Source organism: Achroia grisella, unplaced genomic scaffold (assembly GCF_030625045.1).
Source record: "Achroia grisella isolate CSIRO2021 unplaced genomic scaffold, CSIRO_AGI_Agris_v1 utg515, whole genome shotgun sequence".
Lineage (NCBI taxonomy): Eukaryota > Metazoa > Arthropoda > Insecta > Lepidoptera > Pyralidae > Achroia > Achroia grisella.
The window spans coordinates 4,210,418-4,235,541 of NW_026712908.1; the positions used below are offsets into that span (position 1 = coordinate 4,210,418).

The 25,124-nt window shown below is 32.6% G+C and overlaps 1 protein-coding gene across 1 annotated transcript in view; it reads right to left on the bottom strand.

Annotated features, from left to right (window-relative positions):
• The window catches only part of LOC131846968 (netrin receptor UNC5C-like), a 152,648-nt gene extending 127,736 nt beyond the window's left edge, over window positions 1–24,912 (bottom strand). Inside the window, exon 1 of the mRNA XM_059196388.1 lies at window positions 24,862–24,912. The gene's annotated coding sequence lies outside the window, so the exon portion shown is untranslated. The remainder of the gene's footprint in view (window positions 1–24,861) is intronic.
• Window positions 24,913–25,124: the final 212 nt, after the last annotated feature.

Genomic DNA, 25,124 nt, shown 5'->3' on the forward strand with positions numbered 1-25,124 from the left:
ATAAATCTTCCTGTTGAATCATTCTATCTATAGACGAAAACTGCATTAATCTCCATTGCGTAATTTAAAAAATATAAGCGAACAGACAACGGCGGTGACTTTGTTTTATACTATTTAAAGTTTAAATATACACCTCTAAACAAATATATTACGTTAACAAAGAAATAGCAGCCTGTTTCTCTGTCTGTTTGTTACCTTTCCACGACGAAACTTTTAAACTGATAAAACTTTATAATGAAGATATATTATGAAGACACAGGCTTTCTTTCAGCTAAAAAAAACTATGTACTACTAATCTTACATGAGTGATGAGATAGATTTTGTATAAAGTCATCAGCATCAAAAGTCGGAGCAGCTTACTTTGTAAGCTGTTTTTTTTTTTGCTGTAATGTGTGATTACGCAATTAAATCACAGAATAAGATGCATGACAGTCCTCTGGAATGGCGACATATTAGTGGTGTCATGGATGGTTTGGTTTTCTTCAGGATGTTTTGGTCATATGACTTTCTTTTCGTCTCATTACATGGCTATATACAGCTTTGTCCCAGTCAGTTTGTCTTCGATCTTAAAGGTGCCGAGAATGTGTGGTTGTTCCTCACACTGTCTAACATTGTAACTCCCCTATTAGACAGAGTGAGTCAGCCATTATAATGACAAAAAAAATGTGATAAAGAAAAAAATAGCGAACGAAAATTAATACAAGGAATTACTAATTAAATGTCATCATTAGGTCTTCATGTGGCATTACTGATTCTCATGACTACTGGCGTACCGATGAATGCATATATACAGTTCTAATACAAACTCCCACAGTTGTTATACGAAATTCCCATCCATTGATTACTAATTACACATTTTGTATGTGTATTCTCAAAGCAAACGTGTGACTAAATATCGAGCCATTAAATGACTAAGATTCTGTTCTCATAAAATTAAAAATATTTTCATATGATAACGACGGTACGGTTGTTATGGTACATTTTTGTTATGTAATTGGAATAGAAAACAAGAGCTTGTTTTTTAGGCTTGTTACGTACTTGCGTAGTCTGAGTTAGACACTAGAATGTGTAATGTATCGACACCTAATTCTTCTATTATCCTGTAGTTTTGATTACGTCATCTCGGATACTAGTCATGATGATATTATTATAGAATTTCTATATTTAATTCTCATAGTCAATTAAAATAAAGCAGTAACTAATTTAATACTTTGCACAAAGGTTATGCTAGCGTTCAATATTCATGGAATTTTGTCAATTCTCCTGTAAACAGGAAATAATGAGTTTTGACCACAGATGTCAAAACTATGGTGATATTTGAGTATCATTGTAATTCAACTATTGAAAATACATTTAATGTTCATAATAAAGAGCGCAAAGTGTGTCAAATATAATGGTTAAAGCAGAGATATTGCAATTATAATAATCTTTCTTATCTTACTTACGACTGATTTACTCTTATTTAGTTACTCAACCAGTTGGTTGTGTATTTAGTATTTTGACTCTAATGAATTTGAGCTAGTTGGTAATTTATATTCACACATTTCAACTTAAAAATTTAAAGTTACAACAATTTTTAAAAGAGCAATACACAAGTTTCTTACTGCTCCTACCTTTGATGGCCGCGGGTTCGATTTCTCGGAAGATGCAAAATTTGTATTCATGAGTATGATTGTTTGCATTGTTGTATAAGTATTCAGTCCTTTAGTATCCATAACACAAGTATTGCTCGAGACTAAACGGCGTTGTGTGAATTGTCCAGAGTTTTTATTATTATTATTTGCTAACTTCAAAACGTGTCACGGAAAAAATATACGTCAAAACATTTTATGTCAATCAATGCAACAAATCCCTCAGACTAACGGGGACAAAGTTGCATGGAACTAATTTTGTACAAATTTTGAACCGGAAAGCGGAAACCGGAAAAATGCTTGTAAAAATATATTACTACAGTCACACACAATGTCGTTTTATCATGTGATATATGTATAAATCAAATGTACCTACAAAGCGACTTGAAAAGCGTTACGTCTCAACGCTGTTGCAACGCGGCGATGTTCGGATACATTGTATAAATTGTTGTTACAGCTGATTGCTTTGTTTATATACAATCATTGCTTCATAGCTCTGATTTTCCTTCCGTTGTAAGATTTTATTCGGGAATAAAATCTATTATAGATTTTTTAGCTCGGAATTAGTTTTTGATTAAAGATCTATATACCGAACTGGACGGTAGGGAAAAAAATTATAATGTAAAAACTTGACGTTCATAAGTGGCTAAAATATCCTACACGAATAAATTATTTTTAAATTTTAATTTGAATTTGATCGTAATTCTGGAAGATCGGTTAGCAGTGGAGACTAATTGCTGATAATGTATCATATTAGGTCCACCACCATGGGATCTCCCCCAGAAATCATCTGACATGATTACTCTGGTGCCGTCTACTTCACACTTCATCGTCATATTACCATCTCTAATCATAAATGTGCTATGTAAAAGATAACCTTGTTGCTCATAGAACTGTCCTACAGATAATTTGGAAGATCGAAGCTTGAGTAAATAAAAGGTAGAAGGCGCACTATAGAAACAGTAATAGATTATATATATATACAAATACATACATCTGCAAATGCAAAAAAGATATACGGAAATATAATATGCCGAACTAAACAAATAAGTAAAATACACGTACGTAAATAAAATATTTAACTAAACTTACCACTAACAATTGTATACATAATTACAATACTGGTATTAAAATTTTAACATGTACTACAGACAAAACAAATTAACTTTTAGTCAGAGATAAAGTGATACTTTACGAAATTTTAATATAGAATGGGATTGAGCAGAACATTTATGACCTATCTCTATTTACCATGAATAGACATCTCACTAATGAGGGCACTCCAAACTTAGGAGAGTTATCTCTGCTCTAAAAAGATCGTAAAGGCGCAATAAGCGAACCGTATAAAAGGAATTCCTGGACCGTACGGAACAGGTTTCCAAACTATTAATTCTCTTTAGTAATGAGATCGACAAAAGGTTAAAGGCCCGCTGCTCTTACCTATTAATACGGCTGTAACATACTGTATTTAAATGGAAATGTAGGGCCTAAGAGGTTTAGGGATTAGGGATAGTAATCCCTAATCAGAAGACTGAGTTTGAATTAAATCAAATCAAAAATTATTGATTCATATATGAATTATTCCTTTTAGTCGCTTATGAACTTCAAATTTTTGAGGTAAGAGGATTGATAGTAATGTAGACTGATGAACTTTTGAGCATGTACCCTGTCAGGTACACCTGAAGCGGTTTCTCTTGGAAACCATCGTGATAAATTCTTGGTGAATTTATCACGATTGGCTAGCTGACCTGAACTCATGTTCAGCCTATAATCCACTACTGGTGCCCCGACAGCGTAAACCGTTAGCGCAAATGGGTGCATGCTATTATCATCCTATAAAAAATATGCGTCTTTCCAGAAAATTTTTGCCACGTGCCAAAATTGTGGAGTCCTTCGAACAAAGGTATTTTCGACCTATACCATATTGAAACCTTCAAGAAAATGGCTTGTTTCTTCTCAAAAAGCCGGCAACGCACTTTTAATTCTCCTGGTGTTACGGGTGCTCATGGCCAGCGGTAATCACTTATCAGGTGAATCGCAAGCTAGTTTGTCCCCTATGCTATTAAACAATATAGATATATGTAGTTGCTATTTTCTAACAGGTGGGCCGTCATCTTGTTTGCCATCCCAATTACACGCCGCCATTACTCAGCATGTAATATGAGTAATATTAAGCGGCACCGCGAGAGAGGTACCCAATCAACCAATTACAAACTTCAGAAAGAGGATTCAGCCTATTAGCTCATTGGAGGAAATTAACAATTGCTTGAACTCTAAATAAACTCGTCAACTTAATTCCGGCATGTCAGTTATCATTGCTCCTGACTCCTCTGTTAAAAGTTTATTGACTTCAATATTGTCGCCCTAAATATCGAACGATTTATGTATTGGTTTTCTGTAAAATGGCGAATCGCTGTTGCCGAATTTATCGGAGAAGCGTTATTTATTCTTTGTAACTCTGTAAACTGGGTCAAATATTGGTATTATTTTATTTTAATTTAGATTTGTAAAATATTGTCCGCGTGGGTACCTCTGCCTTAACAGATGAATGTAAATTAAACTCGATAAATAAAACAATTTGTATTATGAATGCTCAGCAACAACTAGTGTTATGATTATGACAATGTCAAAGATAAAAAAAAAGCTCAGTCTACTCAGGTGCTGAACTAGGTGAGAGATCTGTGAGATAGACCTATTTCAGCTGCCAAGCAACTAGCTTTGTAAGATATGGGATCTCCCATATCTTACAAAGCTAGTAATGTAATCTAGTAAAGTAGTATGGTAGGGAAATTACAGAGTACGAAGATGACATATTAAATCTCTGCCATGGCAACATATGGGGACTATCGCGAGCGTCAGTGGTGCTGTCTATCTATTTAATCAATTTAATCAACGGCTGCTTATTGTTAATAGTTTGTCATACTGGATGCATAAAAAATTTTAGATAGAAACCATGTTCAACGAACAAAATTGATGTAGTCATATAAACAACTGTATATGTAAGTGGTATATTTTAACTAAATAGTTAGGCGAACTATGCTTTTTAAACAACATTCCTATGGACTACATAAAATTAGAGGTACTTTACTAACGCCATCTAGCGTCAAAAGTGGAAACTAATAAATTTTCGTTATCCAAATTATATACTCAGTCAACTCCATAAAGTAAACTCTAAGTAGTTGTTTATAGTTCTTTCAGCAATCTCGCTTTATCTAACGGCTTCTGTGCGTAATATTTCCTTGTATAATTTAATACAATGTTGTTACTGCTTAGCAATTCTAAAATCAACTTAAGGTTCCGTTACAATAATAATTATTGACACTTATTTCAACGGCAATGAAACGAGTTTCCATTGCCTTTATTTATAGCTTTGGATACAAGAATTGGTGTTGTCAGAACAACGGCGCCCTGTCCAAATGTTTAATGTTACTATCAGCGATTTGCTGTTTGTTATGTCTCTGCTTGTTATAAATTTATTTAGTTCCTTTTGGTACTATGAGGTAAGTAGGTACGAATGTCTATATTTAGAATATTTTAACGTTACCCTAAGGTCGTTTATCTGTTCAGTTGTGTACAGAAACTATCTATATCTTTTTCTATCAATCATTTAGCACAAGAAGAATGAGCAAGAGATTTTTCTGTTCCAAATTTAAACAAATGTTCAATAAATTTCCACTTTTCGGTAACATTTTTAGCCTAAATATTACATAATTAAGCCACTAGTTAAAACACCAATATGTTTTAGGATATTTTTTTAGGTACTTAAAATGGTAAAGAAGCAACCTGTTGGTAAGTGGTAACCATTACCATTAACCCCCTAAATGAACCATGTCATTAAGTACCCGTGATACCACTCATGCGTTGCCATTCCGAAAGTCTTACAAATCTTGTAAATTCATTCCTTATCTCACTATTCAACTGAAATACATCTTACAACACAAGAAGCTTCAAGAATGAAACAGGACGGATGATGTTGTGACAGAGGCGCCCAAGCAAACGATTTTTTCTTTATCATTGACACCGTCATCCACACTGAACCATGGCCTGATGAATAAACTATGAACTGATATGTACACTTGATTTCTTTGTGTTATATTTGTTACCAGTCAGTTATATATTTAATATTCATCTTCCTTACTCCTTACTAATATTATAAATGCGAAAATAACGAAAATGACTTGAGTCTGAGAGTACTGCTAATAGTTCGAACCTCAACTTAGGCCGTCCCAATTTCGATCCCTGTTTGAATTGGACGGGCGATCGATCGCAGTGTAAGTATGCACTTTTCTTGTATACTTTGTTGTAAGTATGCTGAAATGCAAATAATTGATTTATCTATTTACAATCCTTGTTGCAGACGTTTAAACTATAAATTGTTGTATTATTTATCGAGATTAATTCGTATTCATCTGGCACCGGCTGTCTGCATGTTTCTACGCATAAATTGATTGTTGAATTGACGTATTGTTTCCTTCTTTTATCTTTCATTAAGAGCATCCGTTCGTATTGTGCTTTAGTAATAGTCAATTTTGTTTTATTGGTACGCTTGAGAGTTTTAATACTATTTAATGAGTACAATATGTGTAAAATTGGTGTCCATATTTTTTATATATGCTTCTGTTATTTTGATACTCTTTCTTATATGCTAAATTTCTTACTTTATTGTGAGAGCCCTATAAGATATGTATTTATGTATATATATTTATTCCTGGGACTGAATGTATCTAAATACCATACATATGAATAGAATAATTATTTCTAGTTTATTCTTAAATATTAGAGTAGCCCATTCATAGTCGGTTCTTTTTCTCATCATTTTTTTTTCGAGTACAAATCACACAGCTCCATCTAGTCCCAAGTTAAGCAGAGATTGTGTTATGGGTACTTAACAATTGATATAAACACATATATATGTATATATATATTGTAAATATATACATAATGCAAACCATTGTGACAATTTCCTGGTGAACTTGGCACGATGGGCTAACTGACCTGACCTCATGCTCATCTTATCATCCTCCACTGGTGCCCTGCCAGCGTAAACCGTTAGCGCAGGCGGGTGAACCATTCCATTATGTTATATATAAATATACTATAAATAGAAACAACCAGCTCGTTACAAACAATCATACTTATGAATTCAAATGTCTGTACCGCGCTAGCAATGGAACCCGCGACCAACGCAAATAAAGCGGTATGTTAAACCGCTAAACGACCGAGGCCATCAGCATTGAAACAATCGAATGTGTGTGAAATGTATGAATAAAATTTATCCTAACATCGACGACAGATAAAGAACGTGATAGGGATTAAAAATTATATTCGCCACGCTCCTTGTTTGTTTGTATATCACCGCGAGAGGAATGAAAAGTTAAAAAAGATACGCGCCGGAAAACGCCGCCACCTGCGCTTTGATCTGTAGCTAAACACAGATCTGTTTATTCCACCAATGTATGCCAATAACATAGGCCGTCTCTTATTACCTTATTATAACTACACGTTTTATTTTGGCGTTCCAAATTTAAATTGCATTAAACTCGCGTTTAAATTACGAATATGACAGTTAAAACACTTTCTAGCTAGCCAGCTACTCTAATGTTCTTGGCCACAGCTGGCCTTTACAGTTTCACCGAACGGTAGGAATCGAGTACAGATGATACTCCGCAGAAACTTGTGTAGCGACTGAGGACCAACTCCCGCCTGATGGATACGATTTTGGTCTGAAAGCATCAGTAGGCTCGCAATGTATGCCAATAACAAAGGCTATCTCCGTCGTCAAGGAGGTTCTTCCAGTTAACTTTTGAATATCCGAGAGGAATTATGCTGTTAAGGGACGATCCATGTCCATACCTCCTTATCCTTTTATATTATACTAATATTATAAAGCCGAAGAGTTTGCTTGTTTGAACGCACTAATATCAGGAAATTATATTTGTGTTGAATAGTCCATTTATCTAGGAAGGCTTTAAGCTATAGAACATTACGCTACGATCAATAGGAGCGGAGCTGCAATGAAAAATATTGCAAAAGGTGGGGAAATAAAATGCAGACGAAGTTGTGCGGGTCAGCTAGTATCTATCTGTATATACATATATACTCTGACGTCTTCTTTCATTAAACCCTTAAAAGTCTTACGGTCTCTCCACAAGATTAACAAAAATATCATCGGAACATCGATACGTGATCTAAAAAAACATACAATGACAGCCCAAAATTTATATTCCCGATTACCGCCAACGATTTAAAATAGATAAAAAGACCTTCCAAGTTATCTCACAAACAAATCGGACTTACTGATCCGATCTACGATAATGTACCCACATCCAGTAACTGTAATTCGTGAATGTTTATTCAAATCACATCCCCGTCGACTCGGAACCATTTCAATTCATCTTTTTTTAAGTCCTCAAATATTGGTCGTGGTCAAAGAATCGATTATTTGATTTACACTCGATTTGTCGGAAGTGTATCGGGCTTCTAAGAATGGTACTTGTTTAAGATACTGGTTTGGGATGTGATCTACAGATGCTTTGAGTCCATTTCGTGTTTGCGGAGATGTAATGTTTAAGTAAGTAGATTTGAATGTAGAATAGAACTAAATATTGCTATCTTTATTTATTCTATATATCTAAAGACTATGCAATAAAAAACAAAAATATATTACGAACTATTAATAACCAAAAATTGCTACGTGATTAATTTAAATGCAGTCGAACTAAGTAGGAACAATCTTCTAAAACATATTGGCCTGTCTGGAACTGCAGTAAGTTCTGTACTATTATAGAACGTGTATCTATAGCTGCACTAGCAGAATCATAATGACTTTTATACCCTGATATTATTAATTCTCCATACAAGCCGTATATGTATAAACTAGCTTTTGCCCCCGGCTACGCTCGCGTTTATTTATCCCTTTGGGGGTAGAATTAATCAAAACCCTTTCTTAGCGGATGCCTACGTCATAACATCTAACTGCATGCTAAATTTCAGCCCGATCCGTCTAGTGGTTTAGGCTGTGCGTTGATAGATCACTATGCCAGTCAGTCACCTTTGAGTTATATATATTTAGATTGTCATAAGATATTATTATTGTTATTATATTTTCGGGTAGGTCATTAATAGACAATGCTCTTAGCTAACTTATTAGGAATAACAGTTATTAACATAACATAGTATATATATATAAAACTAGCACTACTCTATATCATCCAATATTTAATTTAAAAGAAATAATATTGCATCACATCTCCTGTCTGCGCTGTTGCACAGTTTTCGCATAGCGTTGCTTTTTCTTTTTGCTCATCTTATAAAAGTGGAACGTGTTATTAAATAGCTTATAACCTTCCTCTAAAATTGAGACATCAAGTGCAAAATGATTTTTCTAAAACGACTACAGCTACATTTAAATCATATTAGCTTATACAAACCTCTCTGCACCTAACTTTAGTGTAGTTTAAAAAAATATAAGCATACAATTAAAATAAAACAAATCTAAAATGTATCCTCAAAATATTAATTGTGTGCCTTAATCATTGCCTTTAAGTGTTAGTATAAATAATTATTCACTTTGTATTAAAATCGAGGTTCTGGAGATCAGGAGCGTTTGGAATGAAATACAGTTATCAGGTTACAACCGTATGTATTGATCTAAGTGCCTATATCAAAATTTACATATAACTAATTAATAAGGAATAACAAAAATATCTTATTAGCGTGTTTTAGAAATATGTATGCAAAAATACAGCGCCATCTAGTTGTGCTAGTATAAAACTATTTTGACTCGAACACATTTTCTTAAGACATATTCCAACTAGGAACTACGAAGATTTAAACAGAATTTAATTTAGACAACAGTTTATTTTGCTTCAACCAATTAATTATTTTTATATTTAAGTAATATAATGGATGGAAATTTACAAATTATATTGATATAACAATTCACGTTGTAGTTATCTTCTGCATATTATAATATTGTTGAAAATATTTGTCTTCGAAGAAATTTAGTTATAGTATTACAGACTTGAAGTGAATAAATTACCTACAAATACAATACATACTCTATTGTACAATAAATAGTTACTAACCATTGACGAATTGGCTACACCTGAGTTTACTAACTGTGATAGTACAAGAGCAAAACGGGTTAATATAATTATCAGTATCTATAATACAGCTAAAACTTCATGAACTGACTCATTCTAACCGTTTGAACTCTTAAAAGATGAGATCACATAGTCTCATTGGTACTATTTGCTAATTTCTGCTTAGTCTAATTGCCTAGCGTATAAACTTTTACCATTGCGTCTACAGTGCACATTACTTCAATAGCGCATTATCCATTGATAGTTCCAATAGCAACTTCTTCTAACAATTCAGGATTAGAGAAGTAATGGAAAGGTTTGTATCAAAGATTTACGTTTGGTCCGGAATCCTTTGTGGTTCTTATTCAAAGGTCGGTCCTAATTGAAAGTTACTCGGCAGAGTGACAGGGGCCCGTTAATAAGTCCATCGTTGGCCGCAGGCATTGTGCTTTGTTACTTGTCAGATTAACGTGCCTCCCTTGGCGCCTTCTAACTATGTAACAAACTAACATTGTCTAAAAGTCGGGATTTCTGCCTCCATTGTTGGGATAGCGCGAATAATGAGGGAATTTGTTGTTGTTTTGAATCAAATGTTTTACATTAACCGTAGAAGAAATTGGATGTGGGTTTGTGGGTAGATCTTAAAACCACTAGTATATTTAAGACTAAAAATTTATTTTTATATTAGTACCTAACTGGAGATATTACTAGTTGTTTTTGCGTATAATACAAAACATACACACGCTTTGTATTTCCGATAACGAGCTGTCAATGTGTATACTAATAATATATTTTAGCGACACCAATAGGATTGGGTCCATCATAAAATTATATTAGACCATCATAAGTTTGTAAACATCACCATAAATTTGTAAATATTGACCATATAAAAATTAAATACCAATATATAGATGATGGATTTGATAGGATATAGAACCCAGACGATATTTTCCATTGAAAAAGAATACTCGAATATATAAAAATCAAAAACAACAACCATCTAATGTTCTTAGACAGGTCTACAGGTCTACTAGGTCATTTTAGTCGCCCATGAATTTCAAGTTTTCAGTATTATATGTCCCTACCGTCCCGTGCAGGCAGTTAGAAAAAGTTTAAAGAATCTCAACAATTTCATTAGTTGTTCAACATTATCCACGTATTTAGTAGTCTATTTTTATTTACATTACATTAATTAAAATCGTTCCATCATCCTGTTCATAAATAACTATTGCAATGCACGCTTGTCATTAAAGTAATCGTTTAGTGAGTAATAATAGACTTTGCTTAATACACATAAATCATGATATATTTTGTTATCAAAATATTCCTATTTTAGAGTCACTAACCATATCTATTTCCAAGTGCAGTAATTGTAAAAATATTGTCAATAAGTAGAGTAGTAAATAATAAATCTGATACCTGCCTTGCTGTTTCTGTTACGTCTTGCCATTGTTTTATTCTTAAGTTATGGAACTAGCACGCTTCCACCGCGCTAAAATGTTCTGCCTGTCCTAAAATTAAGACTGATTTTTTTTGCCCGATCCTATTGTATAAGGACGTCGCTATGGAATACAGCTAGTGTGAAATATATTCTAAATGATCTTTACCTTTTAGGAACAGCTTCAAAACCATTATTACTATAGCAGTATCTACCTAGCCATCCAGATGTCATTACGAAGTTCCTGACGAGTTTCAACTGTCAGAGTTCCCTTCAGTTACTAAGTTTCGATAATGTCAGATGCCTAACTACTTCAAATCAACTACATAACTTGAGCCAACTTCTAACCTTATCAATGACTAGTAAATTCCCGCAGTTTTGGCTCGAAACCCTTTCAGTATTCGTTCTTAGGACAATTTTTTCTTATTCTAAATAGCATTTCTTGTTATTAATAAAGAATTATCCAGGTTATTACCAGGTGGCTCGACCTTGGATTTTACTAAATAGACATGATTATTACTAGGTGGATTTGCTTTGCTTTCGCTTATTTTACTAAAAAGATATTTGCCATTTCCTTCTTTTTAAAAACACATATATGGTAGTGGAAATGCTATGGTAGTCATGCTCACTAAAATGTCCAGACATGTGGCGGCGTGGTGGGCCGGGTCATTGGGCTCCCTAAAATATGGTCGAGCGCAGCGATGGCTGGCTCATCCGTCATACTCGTGAACGAGTGCTGCTTGTAGGGACTGGTCTGCTGTTATCACTAGACTGATTTAATCTTATTGTGTTTTTATATTTGAGCCTAAATAAATTAGTGCTGGTTGGTAGTTTGTATTCACACGTTTCGACTTGTAAAATGTGAACTTACAAGGATTGTTTAAAAGAGCAACACACAAGTTTCTTGCTTATTCTTCTTGTGATGAGACAGGTTTCCGAATAAGAGGTAGATTTAAAAAAATGTTGACTATTCAAAAGTGCTTAAATTAAGTTTATTTGAATAAATGATTTTCTATTATATTCTATTCTATTCTAATGGAAGAGCGGGATGTATCTGATATAGGCATTGCTATTCATTCTAACACAGATTCATTTAAATCACAATTTTTTTTTAAAGATTTTTTCCTTTTTTTTTATGTAAACATGTCTACTAGTTCCTCTTATAATCTCACTGGAGATTAAATGAAAGGCCGTAGCATCTCATCACTCCTACATCATCACTTCACATTGAATTTCAAATACGCCAAATATAAACTCTCTAATAGAAGAATAGTATAGCTACGTTACGTGATTGGTTATTGAACTACCGTAACTTACGATGTTGTTATTTATAGCTAACCCATAAAGATATCGTAATGGCATATTGTACTAAACCCCACAATTCGTAGTATTATTGTTAAAATAGAAAGTAGCCGGTTTTATTAGTAGGTACGTAAAATTCTAATTTCTAACTCTATTCTAAAATTCTATATACTTTAATAATAATTTCATTGTTACTAACTTTTACCCGCGGTTTCGATTGCATTGACTCTATTAAATGACTTCATTTCTGGTTGCTAGATGGCGCTGGAGTAGTAAAACATTAATATATATTTTTTTGTTTTATATAAAATATATTTATTTTTTTAAATAAAAAGCACAATAAAATTTTATCAACAATTTTTTTATCTAATATGTGTTTGTCATATGTCTTACATGAACAGACAGCGATCCGTTATATTTTTAATATATGTATGGTCATATTGTATGAAATAAAACAATGACGTAAGAGATGAAATTCATAAAAAATCTAATACTAAAGTCCTTTAAAAAGGAATATAAATATTTTTTATCACCCTGTATATAAAGCAATGACCATATAGAAACTGCAATTTCTTTATAGACAGTAAGGAGAGAATAACTGCCTGTTTGACACGTTGAAAGATAGCAAATGTCATCTGTCACATGTCATTCATGAGATAAAGATGACCTTGTATCTTAGTTGATATTCTTTGTTTACCAAATAATAATAATAATAATATTTTAATAATTTGACAGCCTCGGTGGTCTAGTGGTTTAGCACACTGCTTTACTATCCGATGGTCGTGAGTTCGATTCTTCGCACGGCACAAACATTTGTATTCATGAGTATGATTGTTTGTGTCAGTCTGGGTGTCTTCTATGTATAATATGTATGTATTTACGAAAAAAAAATTATCTATGTACTTGTATCAGTTATCTAGTACCCGTAACACAAGCTTTGCTTAGCTTGGGACTAGATGGCGCTGTGTGAATTGTCCTGAGATTATTATTATCAAACGGATGACGAGATTTGTAGAGATGTTTTAAAATTATTCGATTAAAAAAGTCGTTTTTTAATTATTAAAGTTTGTGAGAAGGAATTAATGCGGTGATTATGACAAGCATGGATCAGATTGCAGGATCGTGTTAATTTCTAGATCACAAGCTTTAGCTAGCTTAACTTGGGACTAGATGGCGCTGTGTGAATTGTCCTGATTATTATTATTATTATATTATATTTCTAAGTGTAGTTATTACAATTTTCATTATATAATTATTAATTTATTTTCAAAGTAAAGTTCACAAGGTGTAGATATTAAAAATCTGATGATATTTAATCTGTTACGTGCCGTGCTTCGTATCATCCATGAATAATCTGAGCGCGTGCCTACGTACAACCTACGTACTCTTATATTAATATTTTTTAAGTCTCTTAGAAGATAGTTTATAATTATTTCCAGATCTTAATATAATATTATAGACGTCAAAGTTTGTAAGTATAGATGTTTGTTACTCTTTCACGCAAAAACTACTGAACAATAGAATAGAATAGAAAATCATTTATTCAAAGAAACTTAATTTAAGCACTTTTGAATAGTCATAACAATTTGTTTTTTATCTACCACTCGTTCGGAAGGCTGTCTCATCAATATATACATATAGTATATAAACTATACACACCAATGTGTCCATTAGATTTATATAAGAGAAAATAATTACATATATATATATACTTAATACAACAATTTTACAAGAGAGATTAGAACTGAGATCTCATACATTGTTCAAAAGCAAACTATAGAATTGGAGTTGCCTAGTTATGTCCTTTTCTTAAACAAGTTTGGTATACTTCCAGAGATTGTAATAACTTCCAGAGTATGATTCAGAGTAAATTAAAGTGTTGCCTTGGTATGCTCTCTTCTTAAACGGAAATTACCGAACTGTGGTACACTTGTTGCTGTTTTAATCTGGATTCTATGTTTACTAGAGGTAGAGTTTTAAGTCCTTTGCATGGATACCAGAGTCTCACTTATTTCAACCGGCAACGAATTGTATATATACTTTGTTTTAGTATAGAAGGAAGATGATGTGAAGCTATATATAGAGGCATGACATCTCAGTCTTTCAGAATGGCAACGCACACCGTCACAACCGTGGTGCCATTCATATAATACCACTTACCATCACGTCGGCAGTTAGCTTATTTGTCACTCTAGTTATATAATTGCCAATTTTTAAACTTTCATGTTTAATACACATTATTTATGTTGTTAATTGAGTCTTAACATGAAACGAATCGTCGAGAGCATTAAATACCTTTATCCTTACTACACTTATAAATGCGTGTTACTTTGTCTGTCTGTCTGTCATGGTTCATGGCAAAACTACTGAATCGATTTATATGAAATTTGGTACAGTTATAGTAATAGTACCTACAGATAGAGATAATTATTTTAGACCCAGAAAAAGTATTACTCAAGGAAGAAGTCGTGGACAGCTAGTTCACAATAAATTTATTTGTGTTAAGACCCGGTTAACAAATATTAATTCTGTACATTCATTAACTTACCACACTTCTGAAGCAAAATTTACAAAGCAAGAAGGCGTTTGACATAGATGAGACTGTACCCATGGAGATGACTTACAAGTCTACCTCGGTGTTTATAGACCAATTAATTTAGTTAAAATTTCCCATACGCCCCCGATCATCAAATTGATTAAGCGTTAAATAAACGTCTAAAATTACAACTCGCCTAAACATAGCACATTTAAAGCTATTTACTTTCTAAGAATCGTCGTTGGAATTGTTATAAATCGTTGTTCGACAATGGGCCTATAAAATGTCTAACATACCTCGACCTACCTCCCCCTTTCCTGCAATAATGCATTTAGGTGTGCGAGGTAAATACATTCAAATAGTGGAAGCTCTTGTTATATTGGTCGATGTTAGCTTCGATGGTTAATTTATTGTTACTCAGTTTGTGTTATGCATAGTTATTAAACACACGTCTATCGTAAAAGTCAATGCACCCTGATTGTTATTGGCACTGATATGGTCTTAGCACTAGAAAATTATATTTATAACCTCATTTGCAAGTGTGTCATTGAGTCATCCGGTTGAACCATTGTTAGGATCCAAATAAAAAATGTTCTAAATTCGAATTCAAATTCAAAATATCTTTATTCAAGTAGCTCTATTACAGACTCTTATGATATGTCAAATCTACCGTCAGTTCGGAATGGTTTCGAGATGAGAAGAACTGACAAGAAACTCAGCTCGTATTCTTTTCAAATTAATATTGTACATGTTTACAATAATACATATTAATTTTTATACACTTGAAATTTAGATTGAACTAGCTGGCCTCACAAACATTACTTAGACATATTTTACGGACTAATATTACTATTGAAAAATATGGTTGGAGAGGGTGAAAATTTAGGATTGTATGCATTAAAATATGCATATAACCCTAAATTTTCACTCTGCCAAATGCCAAAATGCTAAATCATTATAAAGTAATAAAAAATTGATAAAAAATTAAAACAAAAGCTAAGGGTGGACCCTTATCGTGTCGTATCAAAAACTAAAGAGACTGATGGAAAATCGTGAAAAATGACAAGAGCTCCGCCGAACAGAGGTTTTAAATTATAAATTAATGATAGTGCGAATAAGTTAAATAAAGCTCAGACTGAGAATTACCATAAGTTATTCGTGTAGGAATTCTAGACCTTTTTACACGTTTTTTTCTTTAACACTATTCCTACCGTATGCCCTAAAGAGAAAATCTACTAATATAAAATAATATTATTATGTTAAATACTAAATAATAATGGAATAATGAAAACTCGTAAAATTGATTAAAACATTCGATATTGTAATTTTACATTTAATAGTAAACAAATTAAAAACCTCCGATTAGCATTATAGGAAAAGTAATTTAAAAATATATCCATTTTATGATTACCTAGTGTTAAATTTACTTTATTCGATTTTTTTTGTATTCATTATTTATGTGGTACTATTAGTGTTATTTATGAATAAACTGTAAAGTATTTATAAATTTAATTAATACTCTTGAATATGATTTACATTAATCAAAATATTGCATTGAATATTTCGCTTCAACACCGCATAATTTCTTAATAGAGATCATAGAGAGTGCATTCAATAGTCTATCCATTTTCTATTGAATGGCATCATTAATTATGAATCCTGTTCTATTATTCTCTGTTTCTGACTGTTAATTTATTTATTACTAGCTGTACCCGCGACTTCGTTCGCGTGGAATTTAACTTTATTTTTCTAAATTAAAAGGCTTTTTCTAAAATAAAAGTAGCCTAAATTACTCCGTATTACATCAGTTACCTGCCAAACAACTGTAACTGATGTAATAAGTATAATAAACTACAACTTTTACATACCAATTCATAGTCGTAATCTTTATATATAAACGTGTATACGTATGATTGTTGTTTGTCCGTGATGAACTCCTAAACTACTGAACCGATTGCAATTCGCACATTGTGTGCAATTTGATCTAACTTGAAAGATAGGATAGTTTACATCTCAATTTATAGTCGCATATTATTTAACCTTAGCCACAGCAACGTGTGGTCGAGTCTGGTAGTATATTTTATAATGTGAATACATAGAAAAAAATGGCCGCCAGAATAAAAGTAAATAAATATACATCAAAATACATGCCACATTGTTAGCAGGTATCAAACATATTAATAAGCAGAGAGCTAAATATACTAATTATTCGTAGTGTTAATTACTGGTACTGTTCCAGTTTTAATTAGTGTTGTTAGGTCCATAAAAGTGGGACAAGGTATTGTTTATTTATGGATATTCAATTTTGATATATCATTTCGTCCAAATTTTCGCAGTGTCTCAAGACGAAGGTTTACGACCAATATGTGTTGCCAGTGATAACTTACGGCACAGAGACGTGGTCGCTAACTGTACTCACGAACAAGCTCAGAGTCACTCAGAGGGCAATGGAGAGGGTTATGCTCAGAGTTTCTCTGTGAATCGAATCAGATATGAAGAGATCCGCAGAAGAACCAGAGTGACCGACATAGCCCGAAGAATTGCGACACTGAAGTGGCAATGGGCAGGGCACACAGCTCGTAGGACAGATGGCGGTTGGGGCAATAAAGTCCTCGAGTGGCGACTACGGACCGGAAGACACAGTGTGGGAAGGCCGCCAGCAGGATGGACCGACGATCTGGTCAAAATCGCTGAAAGGCGACGGATGCAAGCAACGCAGGACCGATCGTCGTGGAGATCTTTGAGGATCTTTGGTATGTCCCGCTGTGGACATCTTCTGGGCTGAGATGATGATGATGATGATTCAATTTTGATAGTGTTCCCTCTATTACCTATACCTGCGGAATTATATTTCTATTCTCTATCTTCATTTGCTTCACATTGTGTACTAGTCGTCAAGATTTCGTGTGTATGTAAATTCATTTATATGTACAAGTTTTTTATTTAATTCAGGTTACTATTTGTCCATATTATAAAAATTTTATAGACTAACACACATAATGATATAAATTGTCTTTATGGTCACAGCACTGACGGCACTCTGCACCACCCTCTTCGGACAGTAGTCCTCCTTCATGAAGGTGGGCAGCGTGTTAGTTACCCGGGTCACGAACACCTTGAAACTCGCGTTTATTTCTTTGTTATAGTTTTACTATTTTAATATATATGTATATCTATAAATATACAGAACTGCCAGCTGGTGCCTTCATAATCACAATACTGACTATTTTGTGATTATTTACATGTATATGTACTCAAATCATCTACACATAATAAACGTTTCATTAATTCCGTAATATTCATTCATTATCTTTGTAATATCACGATTCTACATGTGCATAATTACGGAATTACAGAACAAGTAATGTATTTGACAGCCATTTTATTCTTTGCAACATATCTATCTACACATATAAATAAAATCGGAGTACCTGTTTGTAATATTGAAATAACCGTTTTTTACTACAAGCATATGAATATAAATACGGCACGTACACCAAAATAACATTTTTTGCAATTTTTGTGAGTCTGTCTGTCTGTCTGTTTGTTCCGGCTAATTTCTGAAATGGCTGGACCGATTTTGACCGGACTTTTATTGACAGGTTACAGCTAGTTTTTACATATAATGAACTTTAATGATATTTTTAAAACGTGACGATGCGAAAACGAGATAACTGTCTGATTGTTTAAATTGATTATTATTATTTATAGATTTATTTAACTGAAGGGCATGAAAAATTACATAGAATTACACTGTACGCTTGGTATTGTAGTTTTAACCAACGTTATACAATATCCTGTACTTTGTTTAATTATCGTGCCCCGAACAATGCAACACAGTATTGCAATGATGTAGTGTTAATTTGTGACTCAATTGACCCAGTTCTAGTTTGTGTTGTGCCTAGATTAATGCATGTTTACACTACATGAGTGTAGTATTAAATTGTTGCCTAAATATTAATATCATTCACAAAAAGATTCGTCGAAGGCGAATCTATGTTAACACTTATAGGAACTGATCTATTCTGCTTACGGCCACTGATTATTTTATTTCCGTTTAATAAAAATGCAATTGCATATACTAGTGGTCACTACATTATCTCTAATTGAAATTAATCTGTTATTTTTGTAATCCTGTACAAGCTTATTTGAAAAGGGTCAGAGCTGAGTTTCTATCCGTTTTTCATAGTTTTAAAGCACTTCGAAGTGACGATAGATTTGATATATCATAACGAGATATATAGCTCTATTCATGTTTAACGTTTACCGGGACAGCTAGTATATGTATAAAATTCTCGTGTCTACACTTCTCCGAAACGGCTTAACTGATCTTTATAAAATTTTATATGCATATACAGTAGGTCTGAGAATCGGCTACTGTCTATTTTTCATATCCCTAAGTGTAAAGGGTTAACCCTAATATTTTTTTTTTAATGTGGCATTAAGAATATATACAACCCGAAATAACACCCACCTATCTATCACCTACCACTATTTTTTAATAGCGATTTTAATTATATACCAAAAACAGGTTTACGGTGACATCTAGTTATAACTATAAGTACGAAAGTGTGTCTGTCTATTTGTATCCATGCCACGACTAAACGGCTGAACAGATCTTAATAGAAATTTGACGAACATTAGTTTTTATAGTATTTTTTATGGATTTATCCAGTACCAAAAAAAAATCCCTAATCATACCTCGTTACAATATTAGTCCAGATATAATAATAACAGTTACCAAATACAATACCGTAAAACATTTCCAGGCAAAACATTTAGTTTTGCACAAATTCAACTACAATAATCGTGCGATGCCAAACAAAATGGTTTTAAATTATTCAAAATTAAACTGAACTCCGCAAGAGTTCAAGCGAGGAGTTATATTTGAACCGTTCATTATGAGTTCCTCTACCGCAACGTTCAATTGTTAGAACTCTAATTACTGGTAGGTTCTAATATGGGTATATTGAAATTGTCTCGCTTACGGAATAACTCGGAACATAATTAATTACTTGTGTTCATGATATAGGGGTTTATTGGTGTATGTTAGTCTTTTAGAGCATATCTCTGGTTTTAAACATCAAGTTTTAATTCTCTGGACAATTCACGCAGTGCCATCTAATCCTAAGCTAAGCAGAGTAAAGAACCGATATAAATACTTAGATGCATTTTTTTGTAAATACACACATAATATATATAGAAAACACCCAGACCGACACAAAAAATCATACTCATGAATACAAATATTTGTACCGTGCGAGGAATCGAACCCGTGACCATCGGAAGTAAAGCTGTGTCTTAGAGCACTAACTTGACTGTGATATGGGCCTTATGTAATGTATATAAAACTAGCTGACCACGCAAATATTGTTTTGCCATATAAATTAAAATCGCTATTAAAAAATAGGGGTTTGTGATAGAAGGGTGAAAATTTAGGTTCGTATGGATTTTTAAAGTCACAGTAGAAAAAAATATAAAATATTTTTTTTGTAAAAAATAAAAAAAAAATTGTTAGGGGTGAACATCCCTTATTACTTAGGGATATCAAAAATGAATAGTAGCCGATTCACAGACCTACTGAATGTGCATATAAAATTTTACAAAAATCGGTCAAGCCGTTTTGGAGGAGTATGGTAACATTGTGACACGATAATCTATACATACATATAAATAAAATTGGATTATCTGTTTGTAATATTGAAATAACCGTTTTTTACTATATGCATATGATTATAAATAAGGTACATACACCAAAATATTTTTTTTACAATTTTTGTCTGTCTGTCTGTTTGTTCCGGCTAATCTCTGAAATGGCTGGACCGATTTTGACGGGACTTTTTTTGGCAGGTAGCTAATGTAATAAGGAATAACTATTTTTCATTTTTTTTTTAAATAATAGTATTCTAAATGAAATTGAACACGCGGACGAAATTGCGGGAACAACTAGTTACATATGAATATATGATTAGGATACATTTCTAGACTTGGTTGCCCTGATATACCAATGTCGTTCATCTCCAGGGAAATTGTATGCACGGAAATATATTTATATAACTATAATATATATCTATTCTCTTTCACAGTTTTGCAGCTTCCGAGAAAGTATTAGATTACTCTGGGGAGCGCACTTGGATTTGTAATTTAAAATTGATATCGACACGACAATGATTCTGTATTGGTACTAGGAAATCATATTTGTTATTTAGTAGCATAATATATGTATATAACCTATGCTTTCCTAATGATGTTGATAATTGACTATATTATATATATCTGCATATAGTATGTATATATTATGTATGTGTATATATGGCATTTATAGTATGGGCTATATGTAGCCCCGAGATACGTAAATATTTCTTTATTTATTTATATATTTCGGGATCATGCAAATAAAACAATATATTAGTAATAATTAGAATAACAATCACACATTTACTAATATTATAAATGCGAAAGTAATTCTTATCTGTCTGTCTCGTTTTCGCACCAAAACTACTGAACCGATTTAAATGAAATTTGATAGACAGATAGTCTATGTCCTGAGGAAGGACATAAGCTACTTTTTAAAGATAAAAGAGGGTTGAAAGGGGTTGAAAGGTAAGATGTAATTTGTATATAAATATTGTCATTTTTAAAGCTAGAAAGTTGAAATTTATTTTTTAATCTGTTGATCAAATATAAGTAAATATGAGATTAAAAATTTATAGAAAATATATCCTAAATAAAATAAGGGATGAAAACTAGAACGATGAAACTTTTTTCTTTGCATTTTTTGGGTTAGATTATTCAAATTTTTTCTTCAATCGGTCAAGGTCACTATTACATGCGGACGAAGTCGCGGGTACAGCTAGTACTAAAATATTTTAATAAATACATAGCAATAAATATAAAAGAACTTATATTCAGAAATTTGGCAACTTCAAATACGATTATTAAAACTTCTAATCTTCTCAATCAAGAATCAAACTTGTGACCTAATTTACACAAAGCATCAATTATCTTACATAAGTAGTAAGCTTATACACGATATCAAGCCATAATAATCTGATAGATGCCAGTACGTGGTCGGACGGTATAAAAAATATATTTGATACTATAATCCCGAATGGATTACTCCGAGATATTTTGTTATCTATGGATTATACGAAGCATATGTAGTCTATGATCATATATGGATTAGTTTTTGTTTTTTGATGATGTTTACAGGTAGTAGAGGTTCAAGAGACTACTCTCAGACCACCATGTATGAAAAACATAAAACTGATTGCTTTTTTAACTGTGCTCGCGCCGAAAAAGCAATAATTTTTATTAGCTACTGTCGGCTCGTCCTGATTTCACATGTAACAGAATGCATAAAGGTTCACTTCAAATAAGTAATGGAGAAAGAGCAGTTTCAAATTTTATTATGCTTTCATTTTTATCTATTCTGTACTTTCAACTAATAATTCTGGACAATTCACACAGCGCCATCTAGACCCATGTTAAGCTAGCTAAAGCTTGTATTATGGGCACTAAATAACTGATACGAATACATAGTTTTTTTTTCGTAATTACATATATATTATATATATATATAAAATACCCAGACCGATACAAACTCATGAATACAAATGTTTGTGTCGTGTAAGGAATCGAACCTGCGACCATCGTATGAAAAGTGGTGTCTTAATAAATTTTAATTTTATTATACGGAGCAATTGTGACAGTTCATTATTTGAGCCAAATAAAGATTTTTTTATGACCCTGGACAATTAACATAGCGCCATCTAGTCCCGCAATAAGCAGAGCTTCTGTTATGGGTACTAGACAACTGATATAAATACTTAGATTTATTTTTATAATTCTATACATAATATACATAGAAAACACCTAGACCGATAGTAACAAACATACTCATAAACACAAATGTTTGCACCAGGAATCGAACCCGCGACCATCGGAAGTGAAGCGGTGTCCTAACCGCTATACCACCGAGACTGTCAATAATATAAGTTGATTTCAAATGGTGAAAGAATAATTTCCAACATCCAATATCAAGCCTCTTACTTGTTAATGTAATAAAGTACATATAAGTAAATATATATAATAAATTAATATATATATATGTATATATATTCTTTAGAACATAATTTCATTATATTAATGAAAATTAATGAAATTATGTTCTAAAGAAATGCAGTATGTATTTGTTGATTTCTTACTCACAATATCAAAGCTCTCTCTTGTTAATACAATATCATTTATCTGCAATTGTAAAATCATTAATAATAATGATTTGAGATATCATTACATAGCTTTTTGAGTTCGTGTATCAGATAACGAACACAAATTAAACAATGAGTGAATGACGTGCGAATTCTTAAAAAAGATATATGATTAATTGTTCAGAGTTTTTGTTGGAATTCAATATATTCTTTAATAGGTATGTAGATAGTTCGAACTGAGATAGAACACGATTATATGGTAAACTAGCTATGCCGGCGACTTCGTCCGCGTGTTATAGTCACATTGACCAAATAAAGAAAAAATATTCAATATTCTAATCCAAAAAGTCAAAGAAAAAGTTTCATCGTTCTAGCTTCAAATATGACAATACATATTTTCATTCCCTATTTTATTTTGCCCTCTTAAGGGTATTTTTACAAACTTTAAATGCCATATTTATTTATATTTAATCAACAGCCTACAAAATTTTACCCACTTAAGGGTAACATTTTTACTAACTTTGAATGTCATATTTATTTACATTTAATCAATAGCCATACATATACATTTAATGATACTTTCTTTCTTTCTAATGAATAATAATAATGATACTTCCATACAATCCCCATCATCGCCCCTTTCAACCCCTTTGTCACATTAAAAGGTAGTCTATGTCCTTTCTTAGGGTCTAGACTATTTGTGTACCAAATTTCATTTATGCCTGTTCAGTAGTTTTGGCGTGAAAGCAAAACAGACAGACGGACAGACAGAGTTACTTTCGCATTTATAATATTAGTAAGTAGTAAGTATATTGTCAGATTTTTTTATTCAGTACGTTCTTGTTTTCTGAAATTGGTTAATGTTAAAAAACAAGAAATAATTATACACAACATAATAATAATCTCAGGACAATTCACACAGCGCCATCTAGACCCAAGTTAAGCTAGCTAAAGCTTGTGTTATGGGTACTAGATAACTGATACATATACATAGATTTTTTATAAATTCATACATATTATACATAAAAAACACCCAGACCGACACAAACAATCATACTCATGAATATAAATGTTTGTGCCGTGCGAGGAATCGAACCTGCGACCATCGGTCGTAAAGCGGTGTGCTAGACCGCTAGACCACCGAGTTCGTCAAAGGATAAACAAGATATGTATCATGACAATATTATTTAAAAGCTTCCAATATGGGTGCATAAGGTGCACCTCATTGAGGTTGCACTTCTATCAGCAACAGCTGAGGCAGCTCCTATTGCCAACTTTCTTCTTACTTCTATATTATTTTTTATTTCTTATTTTGTGTCTTATTGTAAATTGTTTTATTTGTGTTATGTTGACAATAAATCAATTATCATATCTATCTATCTAACTATCAATATAAATCAGCATAACTGGTAGGTATATATACATAAAAACATTGTTTGAAAGTCGAAAACTTAAAGTACTTGTTTTGTACGAATAAAGTTTTCAAGAAGTAGTACTATAGATAACTTTAATAAAAGTCAATGAAAAGAAAAAAAATATTAGAAATGACACCTGCGATTACACAAATTAAAAAAAAACATTAACATCATGACATCAAATCCAGAGCGAGATACGACCGTAGCAAATGATTTCATTACGCGCGTATAATGTAAAAACTCACATTCAACCGGAAAGTTATCCTCAATTTTGTTGCACAAAAAACTGGCACCACATCAGAATATCTATAAACTTTTTATTACACAAACACAAAAAGAATGTACGCGACCACGAGACGAGGGAAATATTTACCAGCAGTTGGAACGCGTTCACGTGTTGCTAGCTTTAATACGACTGTCTCTTGGCTGTGGATTTGGTGCTGTATTCTTGCAAGACACTCGCATTTGTGTGTCCGACACTGTGTCTACAGCTTATAGGGAATTCGAT